Source organism: Rhamphochromis sp. 'chilingali', assembly GCF_963969265.1.
Source record: "Rhamphochromis sp. 'chilingali' genome assembly, chromosome: 13".
NCBI classification, from domain to species: domain Eukaryota; kingdom Metazoa; phylum Chordata; class Actinopteri; order Cichliformes; family Cichlidae; genus Rhamphochromis; species Rhamphochromis sp. 'chilingali'.
The window spans coordinates 14,011,753-14,038,908 of record NC_137940.1 but is presented as its reverse complement, the minus strand read 5'-3'; the positions used below and the strand labels follow the sequence as shown (position 1 = coordinate 14,038,908).

The window sequence follows — 27,156 nt, the reverse complement described above, 5'->3', positions numbered from 1 at the left end:
TGACCCAGTCTGACCTGGTTTTTATAGTCTTGTTAGTTTTTTTAATCAAAATGAACACATCTAATCTCACACTGAAATCTTTTCTCCTTTTACTGAAGGCCTGGCTGCACCACAGTGTTATACACAGCCAATAATAATAATAATAATAATAATAATAATAATAATAATAACAATAATAATAATAATAATAATAATTATAAATAATAATATCACCATTATATAAACTGTCTCAGCGGTTCTGGTCTGGTCCTTTGCTGAGCACAGCTCCACCTCCAGACCCACACTTCCTATGACCCAACATATCCTCATATTTGAGACACTGCCATGATCGTCTGATGTCGACATTAAAACCAGGGTGGGGTGGAGAGCACCGATCATCCCGTCACAAACAGCTGGAAGTCATCCTGATGCTCAGGCAGCAGTTCTGATCTGCAGCGATCAGCAATGCATGCGCTGCCCCGAGTCTGAAGGATTAGCTAAAGTAATCACACAACCTTTCTTACCTCTGTGACGACCCACTCCACTCCAGTCCTTCCTTTAGGCCCGTTAGTGTGGCAGGTGAGAGGTGTGGCTGTGTTCCCAGAGTGCTGTGCCCTGTAAAAGCCCTCAGAGCTCAGAGCTGGGTGGCTCTCCTCTCTCTCAGACACCTCCTTGGATGCTGGCTGTTCTTTTGTTTTCAGACTAAACAGCCGTGCAGTCAAATCTGACTGAACCTACACACAACAGGGTCCTTGTTTCTTTCTTTTTAAATAAAGCTTTTTAGGTGAGTTTATGTATCACACAGACGTCCCACATGCTGCACTGCGACTTCCGGGTGGTTTGATTGGATTGATTGGGTGGTTTGGGATTTGACCAATCAGAGTCTCTGCACCTTTCTGAGAGACCTGAGCTGAAGGGCGCATTAAGTGCTGTGGGTTAATTGCTGAACAATGAACTGCAGCTTAGATCCACCTGAGGTTTCAGCAGCAGAGACGCCCCAGCTCCATGTCAAACATACACGCTACCGATGACACGAAGGAACAGGATAAATGGATGACTTCAAAGTCATGTATGAGATGTCCCTGCATGAAAAAGCATGGGCTCGTATCTGACAGGTGTTTGATGAATGAGCCGCAGCAGGTGCAGTTTTGCTGCTTTGTGAGGACAGCGGTTGGATTGGACTATGATGAAGATGAAGCGAGGACATAAAGACAGAGAGAAGTGTCCATGAAAATGAAAATCTTTAGGATGAGGTTTCAGTGATGAAGTCTGGACAGCAGAACACTGTGACACATGGATGTGAAGGATGCAGAGTTCACAGAAGCTGTTTTCATCATGTCACACAGAGGACTCGGCCTCTTTGTTCTATTTGTTAGCTCATCAAAAGGCATTTTGTGCCTTTTCCCCTCATCTGCCACTAGACTGTAAATGTCAGCCACTCAGGACAGCCGACGATGGAGCCGCTCTCTTTGTTTCTGTCTTCTAAAGCCAGAACAATTACAGCGGGGGCTGAAAATGGACCTTTGCTGTGAAAGTCCATTCAATATGTTGTTCCAGAAATGAAAGGACTCGGTGTGGATGAAGAAATAATGGCCCACTGTCAGTCTATCTGATGGACCAGAGGAGAGGAATGAGGGTTTCCTCTTTAAGCACACAGTGTGGGAACTGCAGCAGATGTTTTATTAAGTCTGATGAAGGACATTTACACCTTCATTCTCTGATGACCTTCTGAGGCCCTAAAGTACTAAAACACACAGAGCAGGTCAGCATGAGAGGCAAGTGTGAGAGCTTAGATATAGGCGATAGACATCGGGCAGGCAAACCTTCAGAATAAAACAAGATATAAACAACTCACCGTGTGGCGCACTCGTTGTTCTCTCACAGCAGGCGGACTCAATTCAACCAGAGAAAGTCCACACCCACTCAGTTCATCCGCATCACCTATACTGTAGTCGTTGACCCCACCATTCATCCGTCTGAGTCACGAGAACCGTCTGAGTGTCATCCCTCACCATTGTGAATCCTGCTTTTATTTCCGTTCCAGCCTCAATCCAATCATGCAGCCTTGATGAATCCCACAGGTCATCTGAGTCTCGTTCCAACATCATGAATAGTCTCACTAAAGTCTTTGCACGTCTAATTGATTTCATGCTTTACAAGCCTGTGGAGATTTAGAGCTCACATCCAGCCCAGACGTGGACGATGATCACATCCAAAGATAATTTGCTCCAGTTTATCCAGTTTGCCCGCTCACCTGTCTCTGCTCCTGCCTTCCTCCATCAGTCTCAGCGCATGCCGCTCTTTATCAGCATACACACACCTGTCACAGAGTAAAAGTTACTGCTGTTACAATAACTAGTCTGTTACAGTTACTGTAAGCTTCTTAGATTCTCTTACTGTGACGGGGAGTTCTCTGCACACTCTGTCTGCAGGACCTGCAACATACCTGCATGAAAACACGCAGACAGGCACACACCTTTCTTTCCTACATACTGACTGTAATTAATAAGGTAAAACAGCCTCAGTGTGTCATGTTACTAGTGTGCTAACGTCCCTTTCTGTGCTGAAGCACGGCTGAACTGTCATTTGAGCTTTTTAGTTTTGGAGCAGATGAATCGTCTTTTTTTCTGTTTCAGGTTGACTCAGAGTCAGAAATGAATGAACCCATCAGTCTGTTAGCCTGTTAGATCACCATGGTAACACATCACCTGGTTGGGAGCAGGTGGGCTGTAAGTGCCTCTTTTTCTGCCTGCTTAACACCTGCTCATGTGAGAATGCTCAGAGTCTGAAGTGGTTAGGTGGACTCTGCGTAGACTCTGTTTGGACTCTGCTTGGACTATGTTTGGGCTTTGGTTAGTGTGTTCAGGTTTAACAGAGGGAACAGTGAGCCAGAAGGCGTTCTCAGAAGTGGAGAATGCTTTCCCCGTGCCCCTTGGAACACTAAGCAGAGGTCAGCGTGTAGTTGGATGGAAATGGGAACGGTCAGCTCCATCACATCTCTCTTTCCTGTGCACTCTGTTGGGTCCACAGACAACGAGCTGCCGGTAACCACATTAAACTCTCATCAGGACGGATTTTCTCCTCCTGATTAAATTGACTCGGAGTGTTGACCGGCTGCTTCATTAACTTCGCTGTCTCTGACTGCCAGTCTCAGCCCCAGCTCTGCGCCTGCTGTTCTCGTTGTTCTGCCTGCTTCTGATTGGCAAAGATCTGCTGTTGGCAAAGAGCTCGAGATCACTTCCATCAGCTGTGTTTGAATGTTGGGCAGACATGAGGACTAACACAGATTCTCTGCAGGCAGTCATGTGGAAAACTGCTGAGACAAACATGCTTAATGTTTCGTTATATTAAACCTCAGAATGCAGTACTTTAATAGCACCACAGATAAAGTACACAGTACACAGATGTGCTGGTTCTGCACACCATCCTGATGCTGCTGCACGCTCACAGACCTGCACAGAGGAGCGTAAGCTGTATCAGACTCACAGGCCTGAATCATTTTCTGCCTTGATTTATTTTTGCATAACAGAGAAAATGTAAAAATAATTTCAGTGTCAGTGAAATCATTTTTTATAAGTGAATGATGCTGAAGCAAGTCTGTATTTCCTCTAGTGATGACTGGAGGGTCACCGCAGGCGTCTCTGTCTGCAGCAGGCCAAGTCTCGGTGCGGTCTGGTGTGGCAGATCTTACCCTGCAGCTGTTGGTGCAGATAAAGTGTAGTTTTCTCCAGTCTGTCCTCTTCACAGCAGGCTCTTTAAACTTCTGCGTCTGAGATGCTGTTGTGGATGCAGCACGCTCCACGGCCTGAGCTTCTGTGCATTATTCCAGTATGCACACAGATAACCACGTCCTCAGCTTCATCTGCTGTACAGAGCCCTGAATCTAAGCAGTCATAGCTGATTTCCAATCATATTACACGCAACAGTAAAAAAACCAACAACCTCAAACACTGACCTGTGACCTTTGATTATTGGGAGGTAAGATTTTCAGAAGTATACATGCAGGAATCCTGCAGTCGGGCCACAAGTCTGAATCTAAAAGCTGAAGTAAATGAAATGAAATGAAACAGCTGAAGATGACATTTTTTCAGTCAGTTATTGTTAATGTCGGTGCATGCACACCTGCAGGATTCATCAGAAGCTGTGTTCAGTATTTAATGTATATGAATCCCTGTTTGTGAGCAGCTATTTGCTTTTCAGTTCTCTGTCCCCCCTGGTCCCTGCCAGAACCGGGGGGGCTGGTTCTGTTACAGCCTCACAGCATCGAGAAAAGTTTCCTCATGTTTCACCACAGTCAGGAACAGCTGAAGGCAAGGCAAGGCAAGGCAAGGCAAGTTTATTTGTATAGCACAATTCAACAACAAGGTGATTCAAAGTGCTTTACAGAGACATTAGAAACAAGAACAAATAAAAAGCATGATTTAAAATTGATTAAAACAAGCAAATAAACTAACTAACTAATTAACAAACAAACAAACAAACAAACAAAACAGTATATAAAATCAAAACAGATAAAATCAGTAGTTAAATGTAAGTTTTGAAATTTAAGCTTAAAGTGTGGATTTGGTGCTTTATTCAAATGCAGCTGAGAACAGGTGAGTCTTCAACCTGGATTTAAATAAACTGAGTGTTTCAGCTGATCTGAGGCTTTCTGGGAGTTTGTTCCAGATATAAGGAGCATAAAAGCTGAATGCAGCTTCTCTGTGTCTGGTTCTGACTCTGGGAACTGATAAAAGACCGGATCCAGATGACCTGAGGGATCTGGAAGGTTCATACTGGGTCAGGAGGTCATTGATGTATTTTGGTCCTAAACCATTCAGAGCTTTATAGGCCAGCATCAGAACTTTAAAGTCTATCCTCTGACGGACAGGCAGCCAGTGTAAGGACCTCAGAGCTGGACTGATGTGGTCCACTTTTTTGGTCTTAGTGAGGACTCGAGCAGCAGAGTTCTGAATGAGCTGTAGTTGTCTGACTGATTTTTTAGGTAGACCTGTAAAGATGCTGTTACAGTAATCAAGCCTACTAAAGATGAATGCATGGACTAGTTTTTCCAGGTCCTGTTGAGACATCAGATCTTTTATCCTTGATATATTCTTGAGGTGATAGTAAGCTGACTTTGTTATTGTCTTAATGTGTTTTTCTAAGTTTAGGTCTGCATCCATCACTACACCCAGATTTCTCGCCTGGTTTGTGGTTTTTAGATGTATAGATTGAAGTTCTCTGGTGACCTGTAATCGTTTTTCTTTGGCGCCAAAGACTATTACCTCAGTTTTGTTTTTGTTTAGCTGGAGAAAATTGTGGCACAACCAGTCATTGATTTCCTCAATGCATTTACCAAGAGCCTGTACAGGGCCTCGGTCTCCTGGTGACATTGTGATATATATTTGTGTGTCATCTGCATAGCTGTGATAGTTTATTTTGTTGTTGTTTATAATCTGTGCCAGTGGGAGCATGTAGATGTTAAACAGAAGGGGTCCCAAGATGGAACCTTGGGGAACTCCACATGTGATACTTGTCTGCTCAGATGTGAAGTTACCTATTGATACAAAGTATTTCCTGTTTTCTACGTATGTTTTGAACCAGTTTAGTACAGTTCCTGAAAGACCTGTCCAGTTCTCCAGTCGTTTGAGTAATATGTTGTGGTCAACTGTATCAAATGCTGCACTGAGATCCAGTAAAACTAGGACTGACATTTTTCCACTGTCTGTATTCAGACATATGTCATTAAACACTTTGGTCAGAGCGGTTTCAGTGCTGTGGTTCTGTCTAAAACCTGACTGGAAGGCATCGTAGCAATTATTCTGTTTTAAGAAGTAACTGAGCTGTTGAGAAACTGCTTTTTCAATGATCTTACTTAAAAACGGGAGATTTGAGATCGGCCTGTAGTTGTTCATTTGTGTCTTGTCAAGATTGTCCTTTTTCAGTATAGGTTTGATTACAGCAGTTTTTAGTGATTCTGGAAACACACCTGATAATAAAGAAAAGTTGACGATCTGTAACAGGTCTGACTCTAAAGTCTTTGAGTCCTTTTTGAAAAAACTTGTTGGCAGGACATCTAAACAGCAGGAGGAGGAGTTCAGTTGACCTAAGATGTCCTCCAGGTCTTTGCTGTTAATAGGTTGAAACTGTTTCATGGTGTTTAAACAGTTTTTTGGTGGACACAGTACATATCCTGGATCTGCTGTTGATGTACCAATTGCTTGTCTAATTTTTTGGATTTTTTCAGTGAAGAATTTGGCAAAGTCATTGCAGGCCATGGTCGAATGAAGTTCAGCTGCAACTGACACAGGAGGGTTTGTTAGCCTGTCAACTGTAGAAAATAAGACCCGAGCATTATGGCTGTTTTTAGTGATGATGTCAGAGAAGTAGGACCTCCTTGCATTCCTCAGTTGTAAATTATAATTGTGAAGTTTCTCTTTATAAATGTCATAATGAACCTGGAGGTTTGTTTTTCTCCATCTGCGCTCAGCTTTCCTACACTCTCTTTTTTCATTTTTCACCAGTGTGGCGTTTCTCCATGGAGACTTTTTCCTTCCAGAGATAACCTTCACCTTAATGGGAGCAATAGTGTCCATTACATTTAACATGTTAGCATTGAAGCTATTGACGAGCTCATTGACTGACCCTCTGGGCAGGTCAGGTGTTAATGGGAAGACCTGGTTAAAAATTACACTACTGTGTTCAGTTATACACCGTTTTGTGATCACTGTTGTTGATATATTTGTGTGGGCTGAGATTTTACTTTCAAAGAAAACACAGTAATGATCAGACAGGCCCACATCAGACACATCATCCTGAGGGTTGTCCACATGAATGTTAAAATCCCCAGCAATAATTACACAGTCAAAATCAACACAGATCACAGACAGCAGTTCACTGAGGTCATTAAAAAAGTCTGTGCAGTATTTGGGAGGCCTGTAAACATTAAGAAACACAACTTTGGATGGGGCCTTCAGCTGTAAAGCCACATATTCAAAAGACTGAAAACTTCCAGGAGATAGCTGCTTACATTGAAATGATTCATTAAATAAGACAGCAACCCCTCCTCCTCTCCTGCTCGCCCTGACCTCACTGATAAAACTGTAGTTAGGAGGGGTCGTCTCGATGAGAACAGCTCCACTGTTACTTTGGTCCAACCAAGTTTCAGTTAAAAACATAAAATCAAGGCTGTGCTCAGTGATTAAATCATTAATTAAAAATGTTTTCCCAGCTAAAGATCTAATGTTTAATAAAGCCAACTTAAGTGTTTTAGAGGTATTACTTGTCCCCTCGTGTTTGGGAGCAGTCTGTGGCACACAAGGTATGTTTACTATGTTTAAAGATCTTTTAGAGTGCAGCTCTCTGTGTTTTGACCAGGCCACATGTCTCCTGTCACCTAAAAGTACAGAAATTTTAAAACCTTCTAGTAAACAGGGTCCCAGCTTCTCCTGGGAAAAGTCATCACTGCCATAATCCTCACAGCCCGGACCCTTCACACATCACGCATCAGACTGCGGAGACAGGGCATGAAGAGGAACTAAGGGGGGCGAGGCTGGGCAATGTGACTTCGATTGCTCTGTTGAGGGTGGGGCTCGATGGCGAACCTTTGGCCGCTCTGGTGGGGGGTTTATGGGGGACAAAAAGGGATTGGGACGGGGGGTAGATCTGAGCCCAGCATTGACCCGCTCCATCATCTCCTCAGTGAATTTCAGGTGTGGGGAGGAGGGAGAAAGGGAGGGGGAGGAGGGTGATGGCCTGTCAGGGGTTTGGGGGACTGGGGAAGGTCGTGGTCCCTTGTCCTGGTCGTTGGTGTTGTTGAGAGAGTTGGAGGCAAATAGGGACCCCTCTTCTTGCCTTAGATGTCTCTCCTTTCTGAGGCTCTTCCTCAGATGCCATGGATGTCTCTCCTTTCTGAGGCTCTTCCCGGGTGGGGGCAAATGGAGCTCCTCCTCAAGGTTTCTGCTGGGCTTTGTCTGTTCTTGGAGTACTGTTTGTTCCTCTTTATGAGATAACTCCTCGTTTATCTCAGCCTTGGCACCAAGCACGGATGGATGACGTATGGAATAAAACAAGTTGGAGGTGAACAGTTTCACCCCTGACTTGTTAAAATTAAATCCATTTGCTTTGAACAGATGCCTGCGTTCCCAAAAAATATTAAAGTTGTCGATAAAGTGCACTGAGTGGTCAGCACATGCTGATATAAGCCATTTATTCAGTGTAAACAACCTGCTGAATCTCTCGTCTCCTCCTCTGACCGGCGGTACAGGTCCACTGATGAATACAGCTGCATTCAGAGAGTTTACAGTATTTAATAATCCAGTAAAGTCCCGTTTCAGAACCTCCGACTGTTGTTTGGACACATCGTTTGACCCTGTATGCAGAACAATGTTTGTCACAGTTGGATATTCATCTGCAATTTGAAGAATTCTCTCCTTCAGGTTGTTGACCATATCGTTAGGAAAGCAGAGGACTTTAGTGTTCTTACCGCACATCCTTTGTACATCCTTTACGGCAGAGTCACCCACAATCAGAGTTTCAGGCCTAGCCTTTAGCTTTCCCTGTGGCCTTTCACTTTTCAACAGATTTTCAGACCTTATTTCGCTGCTTTTAGATGGATGGTTGTCCGATATAGATCCAGGGTCCTTTGATAGTGGAGCAAATCTGTTCTGCAGTTTCACATTCAGTTGAAGGGTTCTAACTAAGCATGCTGACCATCCAAAGCAATAATATAAAGTTAGAAATAAAATACGTTTGTGCTACATTCAAGAAAATTCCAACGATTAAAGCGAACCTGGAACCTCTGGAGCTGAACACGAAGCAGTGCTGAAGCTCTAAATCAGGGGTGTCAAACTTCAATGAGCTGTGGGCCACTGCAGGCACTGTTGTCTGATTAGCCACTTTAGTGTCCAAGTAGTACAAAACAAACATCGCAAACAAGAAAACACCCATAAATATTTCTGAAAATGTTTTGTTTTTTTCAAATATAACAAGACAAAACTGCAAACATGAATGCAGATTTTAACTAAATGAAGCCTTTCATTGAACTACCAAATAAACACATTGTTCCTCTCTGTCTGTCCAGACCACAGCTGGATCCACCTGATCCAGCTGTGGTGCCTTCAAAGACACAGCTGTTTAACCCCACTGTTGATCATGTTGTTTGATTCAGAGAACTCAAGAACCTTTGTAATAACTGTAACTGTAATGTGATTACTTGATCTAGTGTAATAACACCATCGCCAGCTCTGTCATGTGACCTGTTGAGATGATCTAACTAAGCTGTGGGTGGGGGGTTAAAGTCAACACCCCCATCATCTTTGTTCACACGCAGCGTGTCCTCATGAGCACAGGGTCTGTGGGTGGGACCGCAGCCTCAGATTTACAACCAAGGGGTGGCTGTAGCTCAGGTGGCAGAGCAGGTCAGCCACTAATCAGAAGGTCGGTGGTTTGATCCCAGGCTGCATGCCAAATATCCTTGGGCAAGATACTAACCCCATGTTTGCCTACTGGTGGTGGTCAGAGGGCCCGGTAGCGCCAGTGTCTGGCAGCCTCGCCTCTGTCAGTGCGCCCCAGGGCAGCTGTGGCTACAATGTAGCTTGCCATTGCCAGTGTGTGAATGGGTGAATGACTGAATGTAGGGTAAAGCGCTTTGGGGTCCTTAGGGACTGAGTAAAAGCGCTATACAAATGCAGGCCATTTACCATAATTATGAGACAATTTCATCTTACAGAGTAAGATGACCTGAAGAAAGTAACTAATTACGTTCTTCAGTGAGTAATTAAGTATCATACTCTTAAGAAAAGTAAAGAGTAATTAGTAATCCATTACCCCACACCTTGGCTATGACCATTAGTGAGTCCTCTGAGGGGACAGCTGGGACTCTTAGGCCAAAACAATAAGCACGCCTGACCCTCTGAGCTCTGCTACACCTGCACCTGTAGAGCTGGATGCACAGGTGTGGGAGATGCACGTGTGCCGAGCCCGGCCGAAGTATCACATGTCCACTGGCATCCATCTACCTGAGTGTACCTGCAGCCCTGAGCACGTCTCATCGGCACTTTAAGGATAACTTTGAACTACCTGAGGAAACTTTTTTGGATAAAATTATTAATATAAACGTTCATAAGAGAGGGGCGATTAAAGAAATCTATGCTATATTATTAGATCTTCAATCTCCTTCTCTCTTCATCCTTAAAGCACAGTGGGAGAGAGACCTTGGGATGACTATAACAGATGAACTCTGGCAATCTTTTCTCCGGAGGGTACACTCTTCTTCGATATGTGCCAGGCATGGGCTCCTTCAATTCAAGGTCCTACACCGATTACATATCTCCAAGGAAAAGTTAGCCAAGTTCTATCCAGGAGCTGACCCTCTGTGTAACAGATGTGAAGCAGAAACAGGTTCGCTCCTTCATACCTTTTGGACATGCCCCAATCTTCATAACTATTGGGTGTCTATATTTAACACTCTGTCAGAGATGTATAACGTTAAATATGATCCTTCTGCTCTAACGGCTATCTTTGGGGTGATACCTCAAGACATCACTTTGCCAAAATGCTATTCGAATTCTATTGCCTTTGCTTCACTTATCGCAAGGCGCCTTGTACTTTTAAGATGGAAGCAGGAAGCTCCTCCCACACATGAACAGTGGCTTGCAGAGCTCATGAGGTTTTTACATTTAGAAAAGATGAGATATACACTGGCAGGTTCAACCACCAAATTTCTTAAGGCATGGAAGTCATTCCTGATGTACATGGAAACATTTAAAATGACCACCTTATCATGACCGGATGCCATATCTCTATATCACTATCATAGTTAACTGTACACTGAATGTCCCTTATACATTTTATTTTTATATTTGTTTGTTGTTGTTTGTTTGTTTTTTTTGTTGTTTTGTAGGGGTTTCTTTGGTTTGTTTGTTTGTTTTCCTTCTCTATTTCTGTTATCTTTTGGGGTATTGTAAATACTGAACAGCAAAATACTGTATGTTCAATGTTTTGTTGTTAACATGCTGCTGTGACTGAAAATAAAATTTATAAAAAAAAAAAAAAAAGGATGACTTTGGTTTAAATGGTAAAACACTGAATGAGAAAGCAGAAGTGAGCAATACTTCCATTCATCACTGACTAGTGATGAAGTCTTGTCTGGGCTTTATCATCAAGTTTCAGTTCGCTAAACTGAAACTTCATCTTTATGAGCTTCACGTATCAAAAGGAAAGCGAGCTCGGCTTAGCTCGGCGGCGGTAACGAAGCGCTTTCATTACGATCAGTCGACTGATGCCGTCTCTGTGTTCAGACTCACAAAGAAAATCAACAGCAGGCTTATCAACGTTTCTTTAATTCTCCTTTATCAGAACTGTCACATAGCAACAGAAACAAAGTCATACATATGTCAGCTCCCTGAAAGAGAAGCTTTTCTGCTCTTTTAATACATGAAAATACCCATTTTGTTCTGTCAAAATAAATACTGAAGAGTTTTATAAAAGTCATTTTGTCTCCTTTGGACAGGTTATGGGAGTTATATGTTTAGTTTATATACACATTCATGCTGCAGGCTGTGAACAGAAGTTAAAGAACCCGTCAGAGGTTTGACGTGATTCAGAGAAAGAGGAAGACGCACCAGACGTGCAGCTGGCAGCTGCTGTTCACATCCTGCTGCATGCATACATTCTGCACTCTGCTGGAAGTCTTTATCCTGATTCTGTCAATGCCATCAATGAAAGATCCAGCTGTGTTTCCTATAAAGCAGGACTTGGACAGCAGCCATGAAATGCTGGAGCATGTGGGGGGCGTCCTCCGCCTGCTCTGCCGAGAACCTTGGTCCCAAGATGATGTGTGAGCTCACGAAAGCAGAACCTTGTTGATCGCGGTGGATAAACTGGAGGTTATGAACACACTGAAGGTGTAGTGCAGTCACAGCCCCTCAAGATAAGAAGATTTGTTGTGATTTTGTGTTTCTCTCTCTAAATGCTTTGAACAAGCTGAAATTTAACTCATCTGTTTCCTTCCTTTAACCGCAGGAACAAACTTTGTGTGGCCAGATTAATAAATACCCACTACATCCTGCTGCTGCCTGTGCTTTTAGGCTCTAGTGAGAGTAGAAACAGAGAGTAGAAACTGACCTCTGTAGTCACAAAGCCAAACATTAAACGAGCTCCTCTGCAGAACTCTGAGTGTGAGCATGCAGTGTTAATCCAAGGCTGTCGTCAGACTTGATAAGACCTACATGTTTCACACGTGGAGGTGTTTCCAGTTTGGCTGCATATCCCTCTGGCCTCACACTTGCTCTCCAAACAGACAGGTGATGCTTTTGGTCTGTTTAAAAAAAACTGTCCCATTAGAGTTTTTAAAGGTTGGAGAGCCCAGGTTTCCAACACACACAAGGACGGGCACCGACTGATGTCACAGAGAGACAGTTAAAAGGAAGACTGATGATTCAGAGACACTGTCTGCAGGGATGTTAGCGAGGGACGGATCAGCTGCTTAAAGCCAGAATTCACTTTAGAAGGAGGCGATGCTGCTGCTCGCCAACTGGCTCGGATTATCTTGCCCGCACGCTTCATGTCACCGATGCTCAGAACACTGGACGACTTAAAGATCAGCTGTGTGAGGACTCTGGTGCCACACTCATAATAACAATAACAATAAATGAGAAATCATTTTGAAAAACTGCACACTTCCTGTTTGGGATCCACATCAGGAACAGTTCAGGAACTTTTCATGACAAAAGCAGCTTTGAAGAATATTTTCTGTTTGCTAAAATCTTCACGGCCCTTTACGAACCTTTTGCCCTGCTCTCCCGCTCTCAGGGGCACTGGCACAGAAACAGGCAGCCTGGGTTGGAGCTGCACCTTCAGAGAAGCGAGCAGTGAGAACAGCATCTGATCCGGTTACACGAAATTACTCCAAATTGCAAAGGATTGTGGGCAGAGGTGGAACGCGTCTGAGCCCTGAAAGCCAACTGCTTTTCAATTTTGGAGAATCGATTGCAAGTACATTATGAACCGAGGTCTAACCACGGTCTGGGCACGCTGTTTTCTCATAAATTCTTATGAGTTGGTGTAAACACGGAACAATGAGGCCTTAATTTCAATGTCTTTAACATTTAAAGTGATTCTCGAGTCCACAGATACGCGTAGGAACAAAACACGCCCGCGTTACCGGCCTCGCCGTGCATTTGCAGGCCAAAGCATAACCGAAAAACTGTGTTTATGACCACGCTCACCATCTGCACATATCCAACTGCAGCTGACATCCACCCGTGTGCCGGAGCAGCACGGGTGGATGTCAGTCTGGGAAGTTGAACGTGGTTGGATATTTCCACTTAGCCATCTCTGATGATGAGTAACTACCTTTCCGTGTCAAGAGCTCCTCGTCTGTCTTTGTGTTGCAGCATCAGCGCTCAGCAGTGTGTCCCTCTGATTAAGAGATCTGAGAGGACTGCTTGCCTCTGCCTCTGTATGACATCAGCCTTGGTCTCTGAATTTTGTTGCTTTACAGATATCTTTTCATTAACAGCTCTGTGCAGTGAGAGGAATGTTTTTATCAGCAAAAAAAGAAGAGCCAGAAACAAGAAGTAGAATTAGCTGAATGTGAGAGGCGAGCCTGCTCCAATGTTAAACTTTCATGTTTGCTCACAGTCAAACCTTCAATCGTTTTTTTGTGAAGAACATTTTGACCAAAAGAGGACCACAAATCTCCACAGTAAGCAGATACTAAGCAGCCCTGGAGTGACCTGGGTTCGTTGGACTGTCACGACCACAATGTTAGCAAAAAGGGCCAATTTAAATCAGCGGCAGAGAAGATTAATTTCATCATTGTCCCGCCAAAGCACAGGATCTGCCTCTGGAACGTGCTTCTCTTTCGCCTCCTGCTATTTTCTAACGCTGTGTGTGTTTTGGAGCTGGGTCACCATTTAACCGGGTGTGTCAGACCTGCCACCGACTGTAAAATGAAGATGTACACGTCGCAGAGCTGCAGTTCGAGCCTCACATGCCCAAGTCTCTCAGCCACCTTCAGCACAAGTGAGGGTGATAGGGGACGAAAGCAGTGACATTCATGCTCTGGTGAGTTTACTTTTAACCGGCGTCCAGCGTGTCGTAGTGCTCAGAGACTCTAGAGGTGCTGGGCCGCGTAAAGCTTCCTCGACTCGAGGCCTTTACGCACCGAGCGCGTTGCAAAAAACGAAATTTGGAATTTTTCACATGCTGCGATTTGTTACCAAACGCAGCGATCCGATTGGTCAGACTCAGTTTAATCTGGAAAAACAAACGGGACAAATTCATCGTGTGAAATGACACGGCTGATGTGTGACAGCCTTTAAGCCGATTTCTTGTGCTAATGAGAAAAAACACAACAGCAGCAGCAGGAAGAGTCCTGCATGGAGGCACGCAGGGAAACAGACGTGACTGCGAGCGGTCGGCTTGTTCAGGTTTCATGAGTGCAAATGCTTGTTTATGCAGAAGGGACGTGGTGTGTCAGGGTGGGATGGATGTAACACGGGCTGAATCCCCTTTGAGAGCCTCACAAACACCTCTGACAACACCGAAATGACCAACACTTCCAATCACTCATTGCAGCTCTCACTGTGGAAGAGAGACAATCACTCAGATGGTGGCGTATGAGCACAGCAGCCTCTGTAATAATGCACTTGGACAGTTTAAATCAAGGCTTAAATGCAACCTTATGCTCTCGGCCGAGTGAGGATTCATGAGACTTTGTGTGGATATTCGGAAAAAGCAGTTAGAAACTGAAACACTTGGTTTAAAGGCTCATTTACAGGGACATCGTGGAAACAACGCAATCACAAACGGGTCCGTTGAGTGTCATCGGAAAGCTTTGGCCACATGATTCACTTCCAAGTCATTAATCACATTCTCCTACAGACGCCACTGCCATGTGTGGTGGCCAGCGGCCCACTGATGACATCGCCATCCTGGTTCTGCTCAGTGTCATCTGGCCTCTGCAGACGACAGAACCAATGCGACACAGCGCTGGCTTTATATGCTCGCCTCACGGGCGGGTCAAGTCTCGGCAGAGCTTTGAAACCAGATGGCCCACTGGCAGTGCCCCGCCCCTCTGACACACCGCTAAAGTCCTGCTGGGCTCTAGATTCGTAGCATCGATGACGGATTTCAGCTCCAGATGTGTGAAGGCGGCGGTGTCCGTGCCGTTGGTCACAAGCAGGACTCGTGAGACTCTATGTGGGTGTGCAGGGACTTCTTCTCCTGCTCTGAGTGGTTCCCATTGTGGAGCACGCAATACCTGAAAACACAGACGGAGGGAGTTAATTTAACAGGCAGAAAGAAGCAGCCTCCAAAATGACAAATCTGTTCCACTATTCACACAGCTTTCAGTGTCTGCTGAGGAGCACGTCACGGCTGTAAGACCATTCAAATAAGCAGAATACGGAGAATAAGGAGCGCATCGAGAGGAGGAAAGAGCTTTCAGTGAGTCTGTCTGAAACACTAAACCAGCACACATGCACAGGCTTCTGCTTTACTGTTGCATTTATGCTGAAAGCTGACACTGACTGGGCCACCACAAAAATCCATGAGCTCATCGGAGCAAAAGTGAAACACCTGAAACGTGAAGGAAGGGTCTGAATGAGAAGTCGGAGCTGAGTGGATGAGATAAGTGGTGTGGAGTTACATTAAACCATCTGCAACCTGACCAACACTCAGAGGAGAGGACGGGAAACCCGAGCTGGACTCAGATGAAGCAGCTCTGGGACTCCAACACAAATAAATAAGAGCAGTCACACACAAAAGGAAAAGGCACTTTCTAATTAAAGAGAGAGGGACGTCAGACCGGGGAGTGATCTCAGCTAACGCCTTTTATCGTTGTCATAATGGGAAAAGAAGTGTTTCAGGAGCTTTTTAACGCCGACAGCAGTCAGACTGGGAGGACAGTGTTCACCAGCTGACCTAAAACACACTCCATCTCCAAACCAGAGCTAAATACAAGCGTGAAACCAAACTGCTGCACTTCATATCGATATAAAAATGAAATAATGAGAGGAGCTGGAGGGAGCAACCATCTTTAAACACGTGCAAAACCAATGAGATGCAGACTCAGAAAAAAGATCACCTACAATAAGTTTCATATTAATGTAGACGAACGTAATAATCGAGCACGCTGTTGTGGTGTGCTGCATTTTCAGCTGTGAATCAGCTGAGAGTATTATTATTAGTATTACTGAGAAGAGAAAAAGGAAACATCAATGAACTTTAAGTTTGAAAAGGCCAGTGAAGATGTGCCTTCTGCAGCTAATAAAAAACAGAGGTGTCTGATATTAGAAAATGACCCAGCTGGGAGGAGGTCCCGGGTTCAATGTGAGGGCTGACGTTCAAGTGCTCAGTCTCGTTCTGAACGCGCTGATTCCAGCATGATTTCCTCCTGCAGCCTGGAGCTGCTCACAGCACAAAAGATCCTTCCAGCAGGAGGACTCACAAACCTACAGAGAAAACTCAGGACCCTGCTCCAAGAAATGTGTGTGCACCATGTGCGGCACCTGTGTGCACGCACTGTGTGCACTCACAGGTGTGTGCATGCACAGAGTACGTGATTGCATACATGTTTTGTGTACGTAGACAGTGTGCGCGCAGGCTAAAACTATTACGAGCTGTTTACGCAAACACCCCGGCCCAACACACTTCCTGCCGACTAACTGGCCGTGAAATGCGTCTTCCAGACAGCCGCGAACATTTAAAGCTTCTCAAATGCAGACAGCTGCACATTCTCGTCATAGCACTACTCCAAATTGCTGCCACATTGCGGCGTTCAACCCTCGCCAGCCTCACTGAGGGGGGAACAAAGATGCTGGCTGAATCGGGACCCTCACTTTGATTCCAGGGGCCCCCTTACCTGCCAGCGTCTGCACTACAGATAAAGTTCAATAGGTACAGGATGTGACATCATCAATGGATCACCCTGTGGGTATTCAGTCTAATTATTAACGTGTTTATGTGAAAGAGGCGGAGTTTACAGTACGTAATATTAGATTATTCTGTTATTATATGTTACCTTATATATGTAATCAAAGTAGTTGAATTAGAATACTGCTGTAGATCACATTATACCCTTTAATATAGAGTGTGTGAGCTGTATGTAGTTTAGTTCTCATTATACTTTTGAGTTAACAGAACATATTCACATATTAGTTCATTAGATAAATGTGCATCACTCTGTATCCTTGATCTGCTGGGAATGTGTTACACTGTTTTCTTGACATGCTTAATTGTTGAATCATGAAGAGAAGGTTGTAAGCAGGAGACTCTGTGTCTAAAGACAGGGGAGATAGACAGACCACATTCCACACCCCCACCTTACAGAAAGCAGAGAAACAACTGCCGAGGTCATAACTTAGGCGCTGTAACAGAGAAAAAATGTGATGTTTTGGCTTTTACGACTAGCTGGGGGCCACTAGAGACTATAAAAAGCTGAGCAACCCGTCACCATTTTGAGACATGTGCCTGACCCTCTGGTAGCATCTCTCCCGTCCGGACGTTGTAATGCTCTGACTGTTGAATTGTATGGAAATAAATGATTGTTGATTGAGCATTGATACACCGAGTATTGTCCTTCCTTCAGCCCAAAGATTCAAAGAATTGGGAGATTTCAACAACTTGGTGCCGTGTGACCCGGATCTTTGGTGTGCTGAGGAGGTGTAGATTTGGCCTTTGGTGAGATCGTGGGGCAAAGTGAACAGAAGGCCGGCCTAAAACAGAAAGGTAAGCACAGCCTGTTGTATTATAAATACCAAATGTGCATATTGGGCTTTCCAAATTAATCTGTTCGCTGAGTCACATGTATTTTCACAGTAAATTTGTCGGTGTCTGGTTTTTGGCGCAAGATACTAACAACATAAGTTGAGGCTGAATTCCAGTGTGTTAAATAAACTGCTTCTACCGAGATACTAATAACATACTACGTTGGACTAGTTGCAGTAAACTGCTTCTACCGAGATACTAATAACATACTACGTTGGACTAGTTGCAGTAATCTGCTTCTACCGAGATACTAATAACATACTACGTTGGACTAGTTGCAGCCACTTTACCTTCCACATTTAATTTTGTCTAATACTGGCTTCTGTAGCAATAATACATTAGAATTTATTCTGAAGACGCGGCCATTAGTCCAGTACATTGAAGTCGAGGTTTGTTTATTTTGTTTATGGTGTCAGTGACGTCCTGGCTTTTGCCGGCTATGAAATAGAAGTTGATTTAAGGAAAAGCAGATGCTGGCTTCACGGTGCAGTTGAACGCTGGCAACGCGAGAGCGAAACACGTCCGTAGGTTTGGTTTATGATACGGCGTGTTCCGGTGGTGCGGCCGTGAAGTGCAGTAGTGGTTGGTGCTAGTTTTAGTACATTGGATAGAGGTTTTGACGGTGGTTTGTGGCGTCAGTCGAGTTTTAAGGGCTGCGGTCATAATACAAAGTAAAAATTAAGTACATAGCAACACCTGGTTTATGATGTCAGGTATAACTTCGGGGATGCAAGCATCACTTTTATGATGCGACTTTGCCCCGTGGTGGCGGTCATAAGCGCAGAGAAAGGGGTATTTTGGTCTATGGTGCAGTGTGCTTTAAGAAGATCTAATAGTTGAGCTCAGAGGTTTCTGTGTAAAATTCCCGCTGAGGAAAAGTGTTGTGTGTGAGTGTGAAAGCGCGCTCTGGGTGAGAGAGTGTGTGTGAAGCTGCGAGGTGCGCTCTGGGTGCTGTCTTGTGGGTAAAGCGCGCACTGAGTGAGAGTGTGAGTGAGGCGCGCTCTGAGTGTGTTTTTGTGTGGAGTGTGAAGCGTGAACACAGTGACAGTGACGGTTGATGTGTTTGATTAGGAGGACATTAGAGCAAATACACATTTTAGGATCAAAGGTTGATGCCTAGTGTACCTGTGGAACTTTGCCCTAGGAGTGGCGACCCTCCTGTCCGTGGACGCGTGGCCAGGACCGGCGTCGTCCGGGTGCCGAGGTGGTGACTTGGGGAGGTGAGGGCCCCCGCATAGCTACGGAAATAACACTGGAACGGCCGTGTAATCACGGGTTCACATTTATTCCGGACTAGAACAAGACACATTTTGCGAACAAACGTTGAGTCTAGATTAGTAAAGAAATATAAAAAGGTTGAATTCCTCGTTTCAGTGGTTGAAATTGTTGTGTGCCTGTCCCCTGACGAGTGTGAAATTAGAATAAAGAGGGAATTTGGAGCCACATAGAGATAGACGGGCATAATTGGGTGTATTACTCTGTGGTGTAATAAAAATAAAAAGGAGAGATAGTAAGAGGTGTGCAGTGGAGAATTATGGAGGAGTACAGAGAGGAATGTGTTGGGAGACTGGCGTACAGTTTACGCTGTCAAGGTAGGCGTGTGGCCTGCTTATCTGTTTAACAGTGATGAAAATGAAATTAAATAAATCTCTTAGTGTGTTAATACAGGAAGCTGCGGACCTGGACCAACTGCCCCCACAAGCACAGCGGCCGAAGCAAAATTATAGGTAATGGGAACCACACCCAGCACGAATCAGCAGCTGTGAAAAAGACAGCAGCGAGGAGAGAATTAGAGGAGAAATTAAGAGAAGTTTTAACACATAAAATTGGGGCCAACGGACTTGTGGAGGTTGGGAAGGCGTCCGGAGCATCACAACAAAAAGGTGAAACAAAAACACACACAAGCAGAGAAATCTGAGAGAAAGGCTCCTTTTAAGGTAACGCCTAGTTTGAGAAAAGATAAAATTAACCTGCTTTTATACAAATGCACATACACGCAATGAAGAAACAGCTTACACTCATGAACACGTGAAGATTTTCCAGCAAGGTTAAAGAAAAATTAACATACTTAAATGATGAAGTCTATACATTACTGACAAAGAAACCCTCTGGGTTGCAGGACAACAATTTAACTAAAAAAAAAAAAAAAAAAAAAAAAGGAACACTGGTCTAACCAACCAGGCAAGACGCAACAAATTTAGTGGTAAAAAGAGTCAAATTGTGACATGTTTTCTGTTGATTGATTAATAAAAGTGATTACTGAATGAAAGAAAATTCCTTTTTTGGGTTTTTAAACATGATCTTAAGAATTTTAATATGTACTTGTGTTGTCCTGTCAACTTGGTGGGTTAGGAGTTGATTATATCGGGAGAGAAAAAACAAAAAAAAAAGGGGGAGAGAAGGCTGACACAGGGCCTGGCCCCATTGCCTCCCCTCTGAATAACACAGCCAACACAACAACATTTTCCTGTTCGTTTGTTTTTGTTTTTTGTTTGTTTTTGTTTTGTTTTGTTTTTGATTTTTCTATACATATTTAATTACAGGCTGCTTTGCCGGCCCTGAAAGCCGAGGCTGACTGGACTCCTGCTCTCCCCCATACGTGACACTGACCAAATGCTGCAACAGCTGGACCCACAACAACGACCTGAGAATGTCAACAGAGCTGCAGGAATGTGATCTCATGCAGCCGAGACGGAGAGCACTAAACCTAAGGCCCGTTTCACTACACGGGGGAAAATTCCCAGACTGCGTCAGCTGACAGAGCTGTGACGAGACGCCCACCAAGCCCGAATGAAAAGTAAGGCCGAGCGAAAGAATGCTGACCTTGATAACTTTGCATTCACACTGTGCAGGACAGTGATGGACCAACACGGATGATCGGGTGGCGAAAAAGGGCGTGACCGAGACAAGAGGAGTAACTGAGGACAGAAGGCACCTCAGAATGGACAAAAACACAGAAGAAGATGCAGGTTTCACCTGCGGTGAACATCGACACTGGAGAAAGGACTGCCCCAATTGGGGTCAGAACCAGGACGGACTGAATTTTGAGCAGCAGCAGCAGCAGCAATGGTCGCAAACAAACTGAAAAAGGAGGGGGGCAGGACCCCAGGGCATGCTTCAGGCAGTGGTTTACCCAGAACACCAGAACAGGAAAGTGATGAACACAAACACCCACACAAACACACACATCTACATGCACTGACTCAGAATGAAGAGAACACACACACACACACACACACACACACACACACACACACACACACACACACACACACACACACACACATCTACATGCACTGACTCAGAATGAAGAGAAACAAACACACACACACACACACACACACACACACACACACACACACACACACACACACACGTCTCCAAACACACAGATTCAGAATGAAGTGAAATACACACATGAACACGTGCACTCGTTGAGTGAGTGAGAAATGACACACACACACATACACACACACACACACATTGGAATGCTGATTCACTGAGAAGTGATCCACATACACACACACACACACACACACACACACACACACACACACACACACACACACACACACGCTGATGCAATGAAGAATGCTTTGCTTATGCTGATATGCAAAATGCTGCACACAAACATCCCAATGCATAATTTTTATGAGGAGCCATTGATTACTTAGAATGTGTTATATGTCACCTAGAAGGCATTTATGTAGATTTTAGGAATAAGCTCTAAAACGGTTTGGTTATGAAAACAATGTCTGTGCGTGATGTCTGTTTATGGCTCAAGGCCTTGACTGAATTCTTTGCTGTGCTTCACACAGCCCTGATGAGGAACAGTGGCACAGAGTGAAAATGATGAATTAATAGTGTAAGTTTAGGTTGGAGTACGGCATTTTCTGTAATTGAGATTTGATTCAAGGAGGAACAAAAGGTGTTACGGCACCTGAGGTTCTCATTCCCACACAATATTGTCCCGGCAGGAAGCAAAACGTTCCTGTGAATTTCTGGTTGATTTTTTGGTTTTGCTTAGCGCTAGCTTGATGTTATCAGTGAGCTTTGGCTTGTGTTCTTTCTCGTAAGCGAGAGAGGGATAGTTTTATGCTTGGACATGTCTGCAACGGGCCCTAGTTTGTGTTATTGTTGTTAGTGTTTTGTTGGTTATGTCTGTTTTCGTTTTGTTACAGTGCACTGAGATAAGAAAATCTGAGAGGTGTGATCCACCGGTGGTGATATGTTGATATTTTGTGAGTTTATGATTTAACAATCAGCTCTTTAAACCAGGCCTGAAAGATTGAAATTTAAAGCGCTATGAAATATTCTTACAAAAACAGTTGCAAAGTGTGCTTCTCCATGATTGTAATTGGCTTGGGAGAAATTCACATATAGGGAACACTGATCTAAAAGGATTGCACCGAGTCAATCCGGCCCAAAAAACAACAAGGAATTGTTTTCCTTTAAAATGATGACGTCATCTTGCTGGTGATGGAGGCTCGAATAGGTTGCGCGTGAGACTCCATTATCAGCAACATCTGGTATGAATGTGTATGGAGGTATGCATGTGAATGGACTGTGATGGACTGACGACTAAAAGTTTTGACTGACTTGATACTGAGACAATGACTGCACCAACTTTAGGATTAGTAAATGCCAATAAACAATTCATAAACAATTCACCCAGCCGACAAGAGAAGGGTGGATGCTTCGCTTTGTTTTGTTTTGTTTTTTCAGGAGCAGGAGGATAAGAGAGACTGGAGGAGGAGACTCTAGCTTCACATAAGTATGAACTGCAGACTTAACACTGTGGTTGCTGATTTTGAGTTACCGATGTTTGCATTAAGAAAACTGTGCTATATTAGCTGTGTTTTGATTAAGGTATCATGTTATATTATTGGGAATGCCAAATGCTACAGTGGAGAAGACTTTTGATACCACTCATGACTGGAATATGTTATTATTAACCATAGCAGGCCACTGTAAAAAGTCAATTAAATTTTATAGAGGAAAATCGCCAAAATTGAACAATACCTATGAATGACTGGCCACATTCAGAATAGAGATATGCAATAATAAACATTGGTCCACGTGATTTAGGTTCTCACTTGAAATAGTAAGTTATTAAATGTAGAATATAATCGACAGGGACATTTGATAGGATGTGGTACTGAAAAAGAACAAGAGCAAAGTAAATAAAGAAAATATTGTGTTTAGTTTGGATAAATTCAAATTAAAATGTACCATTACACTCAGAGGATCAATATGAAATAAAACATATGCAAAATTTGTAGGAAGTACATGACTGATAACTGTTCTGTCCTGAGCGTTTGTTTCTAGAGCACCCACTTGACCACACCAACAGTTTCTCGCCACCGAGGAGGGGTACTTGCAAAAAGAATAAAATAAAAATCTGAGTTTAACAAAACATTTTAAATGTAAATATCAAGCTTACCTTTCTTTTTCCATGAAATGTGCTTGTGGGCACGCCAGCCATTTTGAAAAGGTGGGCAAAACAATTGGCAAGGCCACACCCCCACACGTGTGATATAATTTTAAAGGTACTGTTGCCCTCTCTAAGAAACATCAGGACTTAGAGGAGTGGCAAGTAGAGTATGCGAGCTACAAGCAAAAACTAAAATGTGTACTACAGTGTGCAAAAATGAAATACTGGGTCATCAGGGGGACATGAGGGACATTTATAAAACTAAAAGTCCCACTAACCTTAAAGTGCACTTGAAAAGCTCATACAAGAAGGCTAACCTAGCTTACCTAGAAGACCTCATCAGGGGGAGCACACTCCCCCTCCTTGAAGAGCTCACCCACTCAACCCGCATCCCCAGAAAACAGCTAACCCCAGATAAGGCAGCGTGATGTATCCCGAGACAACAGGACTGGGACATCTAAATAAAGGTGTGAAACAATCGCCTTCAAAAGGTTATCAATTCACTTCAACCAAAATTAGGACCACACGGTGCGGCAAGAGTTAATAGTTATTAGTCTCAACACCCAAGGATAACCAGAAGAGCATGACTGATATGATGGAACTGGGATTTTGTTACACTTAATTTTTGCAAAACACAAATAAAACTAAATTGAAACTAAGGATTTTCAGAAAATAAAAACTAAACTAAACTAGCAAACAATTGGTTAAAACTGATGAAAATTGCAAAACTATTACAACCCTGGTCCAGACTAAGATGGTGTTGGACATCTTCAGGGCAGAAAAGGGTTGGTGTGACCAAGGTGTGGTTTGGCTTGTTGTATGTACATTTCAAAATGTTACAGCTCTGGATGGACCAGTTACCAGGGCATGGAAGGATGACAGACTTTATTACATGAGGAGAAGGGACATTTTCGGGATCGAAGATCCTCAGGGATGACAAGGCTGGAGCAACGGTACTCGAGAGAAGAATTTCTGATACTTTCTGAGATATGATGTCACCAACCTTCTCTTTTAATTGTCTAGCTCCAATGAATTGACACATGGGAGTGTGTCAAAAAGGGGGAAGTTGAGTCCGAACATCAAACAATGGTTTTATGAACATCTTATGACGTTATTTCTGTGTTTAATAATTTAGCTATGGTAAAACTTAAGCTTATAATGTGTTAGACTTAGAAAGGGTTCACTAATTTTTGATTTCTTTTACACACACATAGATTATGATTAGAATAGGTCCTGAACATAATATTTTAAACCAAATTTGAATCATTAGAACAACAATGGATAACAATATTAGATTATCAAGGCTAGGGAGAGAGGTGTTTTGGTTTTCTGTCTCTTGCAGAGAAAGGAACAGACACCAGACGGGGACACGGAGAGGTGAGGACCCTTCACAGCAGAGACAGATGTAGGGACTGCCGAGACAGCAACTGGGGTCAAGTGTCATGGCGTTTGGGCTCCTGGAGAACATGGATCCCACAAACACAGCAATAACCATGAAGGGGTTGGCGAAAACCAGGAACACCAGACCAACGAGGTTCGAGAGGCTCTTGGCAAAAAGGGGGACACGCCGGTGAACCCAAAACACACAGATCCTTGTTTGAAATCGGGGCAGAATAATCCCCAGAACTGTGCAATGACTAAAGGGTGGTCTAACCCCGGAGGTCGAAGAAAGAAGCTGAGAATCACCCAACTGGAAGACACTGGTAGCTGCAGCAATAAAAATAAAGGTTAAAAGCTCCTTAGACAGAGGTTCTAGTCTAAGTACATTTGAAAGGTATAAGGTGGCATTAAAATGGGAGTGGAAAACTGGAGCACCAAAATAAAGCTGTGGGAGAATTGGGGAGTGATGGGAGAGTCATCTGTAACTGCTGTTATGGTTGTAAATCTAACTTTGCTTGCATCTGAACTGCGTGAACACAGAGGTCATCCCACATATGGTCCACCCGTTAAAGGGGGACAGAGGGCCTCAGGATCAAGAAAACCTGGACCTTGCGACCCTGGAGTGCATGTTGTAAGTGATCTCTTTCAGAGATCAAAAGGGGGAATTATTAGATTATTCTGTTATTATATGTTACCTTATATATGTAATCAAAGTAGTTGAATTAGAATACTGCTGTAGATCACATTATACCCTTTAATATAGAGTGTGTGAGCTGTATGTAGTGTAGTTCTCATTATACTTTTGAGTTAACAGAACATATTCACATATTAGTTCATTAGATAAATGTGCATCACTCTGTATCCTTGATCTGCTGGGAATGTGTTACACTGTTTTCTTGACATGCTTAATTGTTGAATCATGAAGAGAAGGTTGTAAGCAGGAGACTCTGTGTCTAAAGACAGGGGAGATAGATAGACCACATTCCACACCCCCACCTTACAGAAAGCAGAGAAACAACTGCCGAGGTCATAACTTAGGCGCTGTAACAGAGAAAAAATGTGATGTTTTGGCTTTTACGACTAGCTGGGGGCCACTAGAGACTATAAAAAGCTGAGCAACCCGTCACCATTTTGAGACATGTGCCTGACCCTCTGGTAGCATCTCTCCCGTCCGGACGTTGTAATGCTCTGACTGTTGAATTGTATGGAAATAAATGATTGTTGATTGAGCATTGATACACCGAGTATTGTCCTTCCTTCAGCCCAAAGATTCAAAGAATTGGGAGATTTCAACAGTAACCAATCAGGAGCATGGACAGGTGTACAGAGAGCAGAGTATTGTAATTATATAACAGTTGCCTTAAGGTGCATTAATATCTTTAAAGGCAATAAACACTAAAAAAACAAAGGAAGATAAAAGGAACATATTAGAAAATGTTCCATATTCACTTAAATGAAAAGACGTGTAAGACAGTTAAAGTTAACCAGTCTCAGGGGAAAAATTATTTCAGCATTAGTTTTATTTTATTAGTCATTTTTAGAAGAGTAAATATGCTCAGTTATACATTTTATATGAGTGAAACATGTGGTAGGCTTTGTAGTGTCTCACACAGTCAGCTGTCATCTTCAGTGACTGTGGTGGGGATGAGATGGAGTCAGTGTGTGATGAATGTGGTCACGGTGCCAATTACACTCGATTACCTGCAAAAATCACAGGAATTCAGTTCAAGCTCAGAGGTCTGAAGCAGAAATTCCTCCACCCACAGTGACGTAGTCGCTAAAGCAGCGGTCCCCAACCCCCGGGCCTCGGACCGGTACCGGTCCGTGAGTCGTTTGGTACTGGGCCGCGAGAGTTGAGGCTCTGGTGTGAAATGTATGATTTTCAGGGTTTTTCAGCGTTATGTTGTTATCGTTTTTATTGTTAACTCGGTTTTCCTGGGTCTTTTCACGTGTGTTATGAATAAATCTTCTTTTTTTTCGGTACCGGTACTAGTTTTATTTTGTTGCATTCATCCGCGACACCTTAAAGGCCGGTCCGTGAAAATATTGTCGGGCATAAACCGGTCCGTGGCGCTAAAAAGGTTGGAGACCGCTGCGCTAAAGAGCTGACCCCAGTCTCACGGATCGTTCGTGATCATGGCGAGGCTGCGGTCCTGTTTTCACTAAGGTCTAAGGAATCCTCCAGGAACCTTTGAACCACAGAGCTGAACCTGAAGCATCCCTCCTGCTTCACCTTGCATCCTCGGGTTTGCTGCCGGTTGTTTCCTGGCTTCTGCTCCTGGATTTCAGGCTGCAGGTCTGGTTTGTGCTCAGTTCAGATTTGGTTTTTCTGTGAGCCTCAGACTGTGGCAGAGCTTCTGTGTTTTTTGTTTCTCCACATTGCCGTTAAATTAGAGCTCGCCTTCTGTTTGCCATCGCTGCCTTCGACACCCTGCAGACACGTCCTCGTGTCGCATAGCTGTGGATCCTGTGGCAGCGAGCCGTCATGTGAGCAGACTGTGCTTTCTGCTTTGCTGCACAGACGTCAGTCCAGCTAGCACCTTTGTGAAACAGCCCAATCAGATACAAGGAAACCAACCATAATGCATTAACATGTAACAAGCAGCAGT

The 27,156-nt window shown here is 43.8% G+C and overlaps 1 protein-coding gene and 1 long non-coding RNA gene across 2 annotated transcripts in view; one reads left to right on the top strand and one right to left on the bottom strand.

Annotated features, from left to right (window-relative positions):
- Nucleotides 1–15,171: 15,171 nt before the first annotated feature.
- The window catches only part of htr4 (5-hydroxytryptamine receptor 4), a 194,704-nt gene continuing 182,719 nt past the window's right edge, over nt 15,172–27,156 (bottom strand). The window contains exon 8 of the mRNA XM_080900575.1: nt 15,172–15,226. The gene's annotated coding sequence lies outside the window, so the exon portion shown is untranslated. The remainder of the gene's footprint in view (nt 15,227–27,156) is intronic.
- On the top strand, nt 16,961–25,785 carry LOC308408245. The gene is made up of 2 exons (XR_013973770.1): nt 16,961–17,694; nt 20,277–25,785. It is a non-coding gene; the product is annotated as an uncharacterized lncRNA (long non-coding RNA).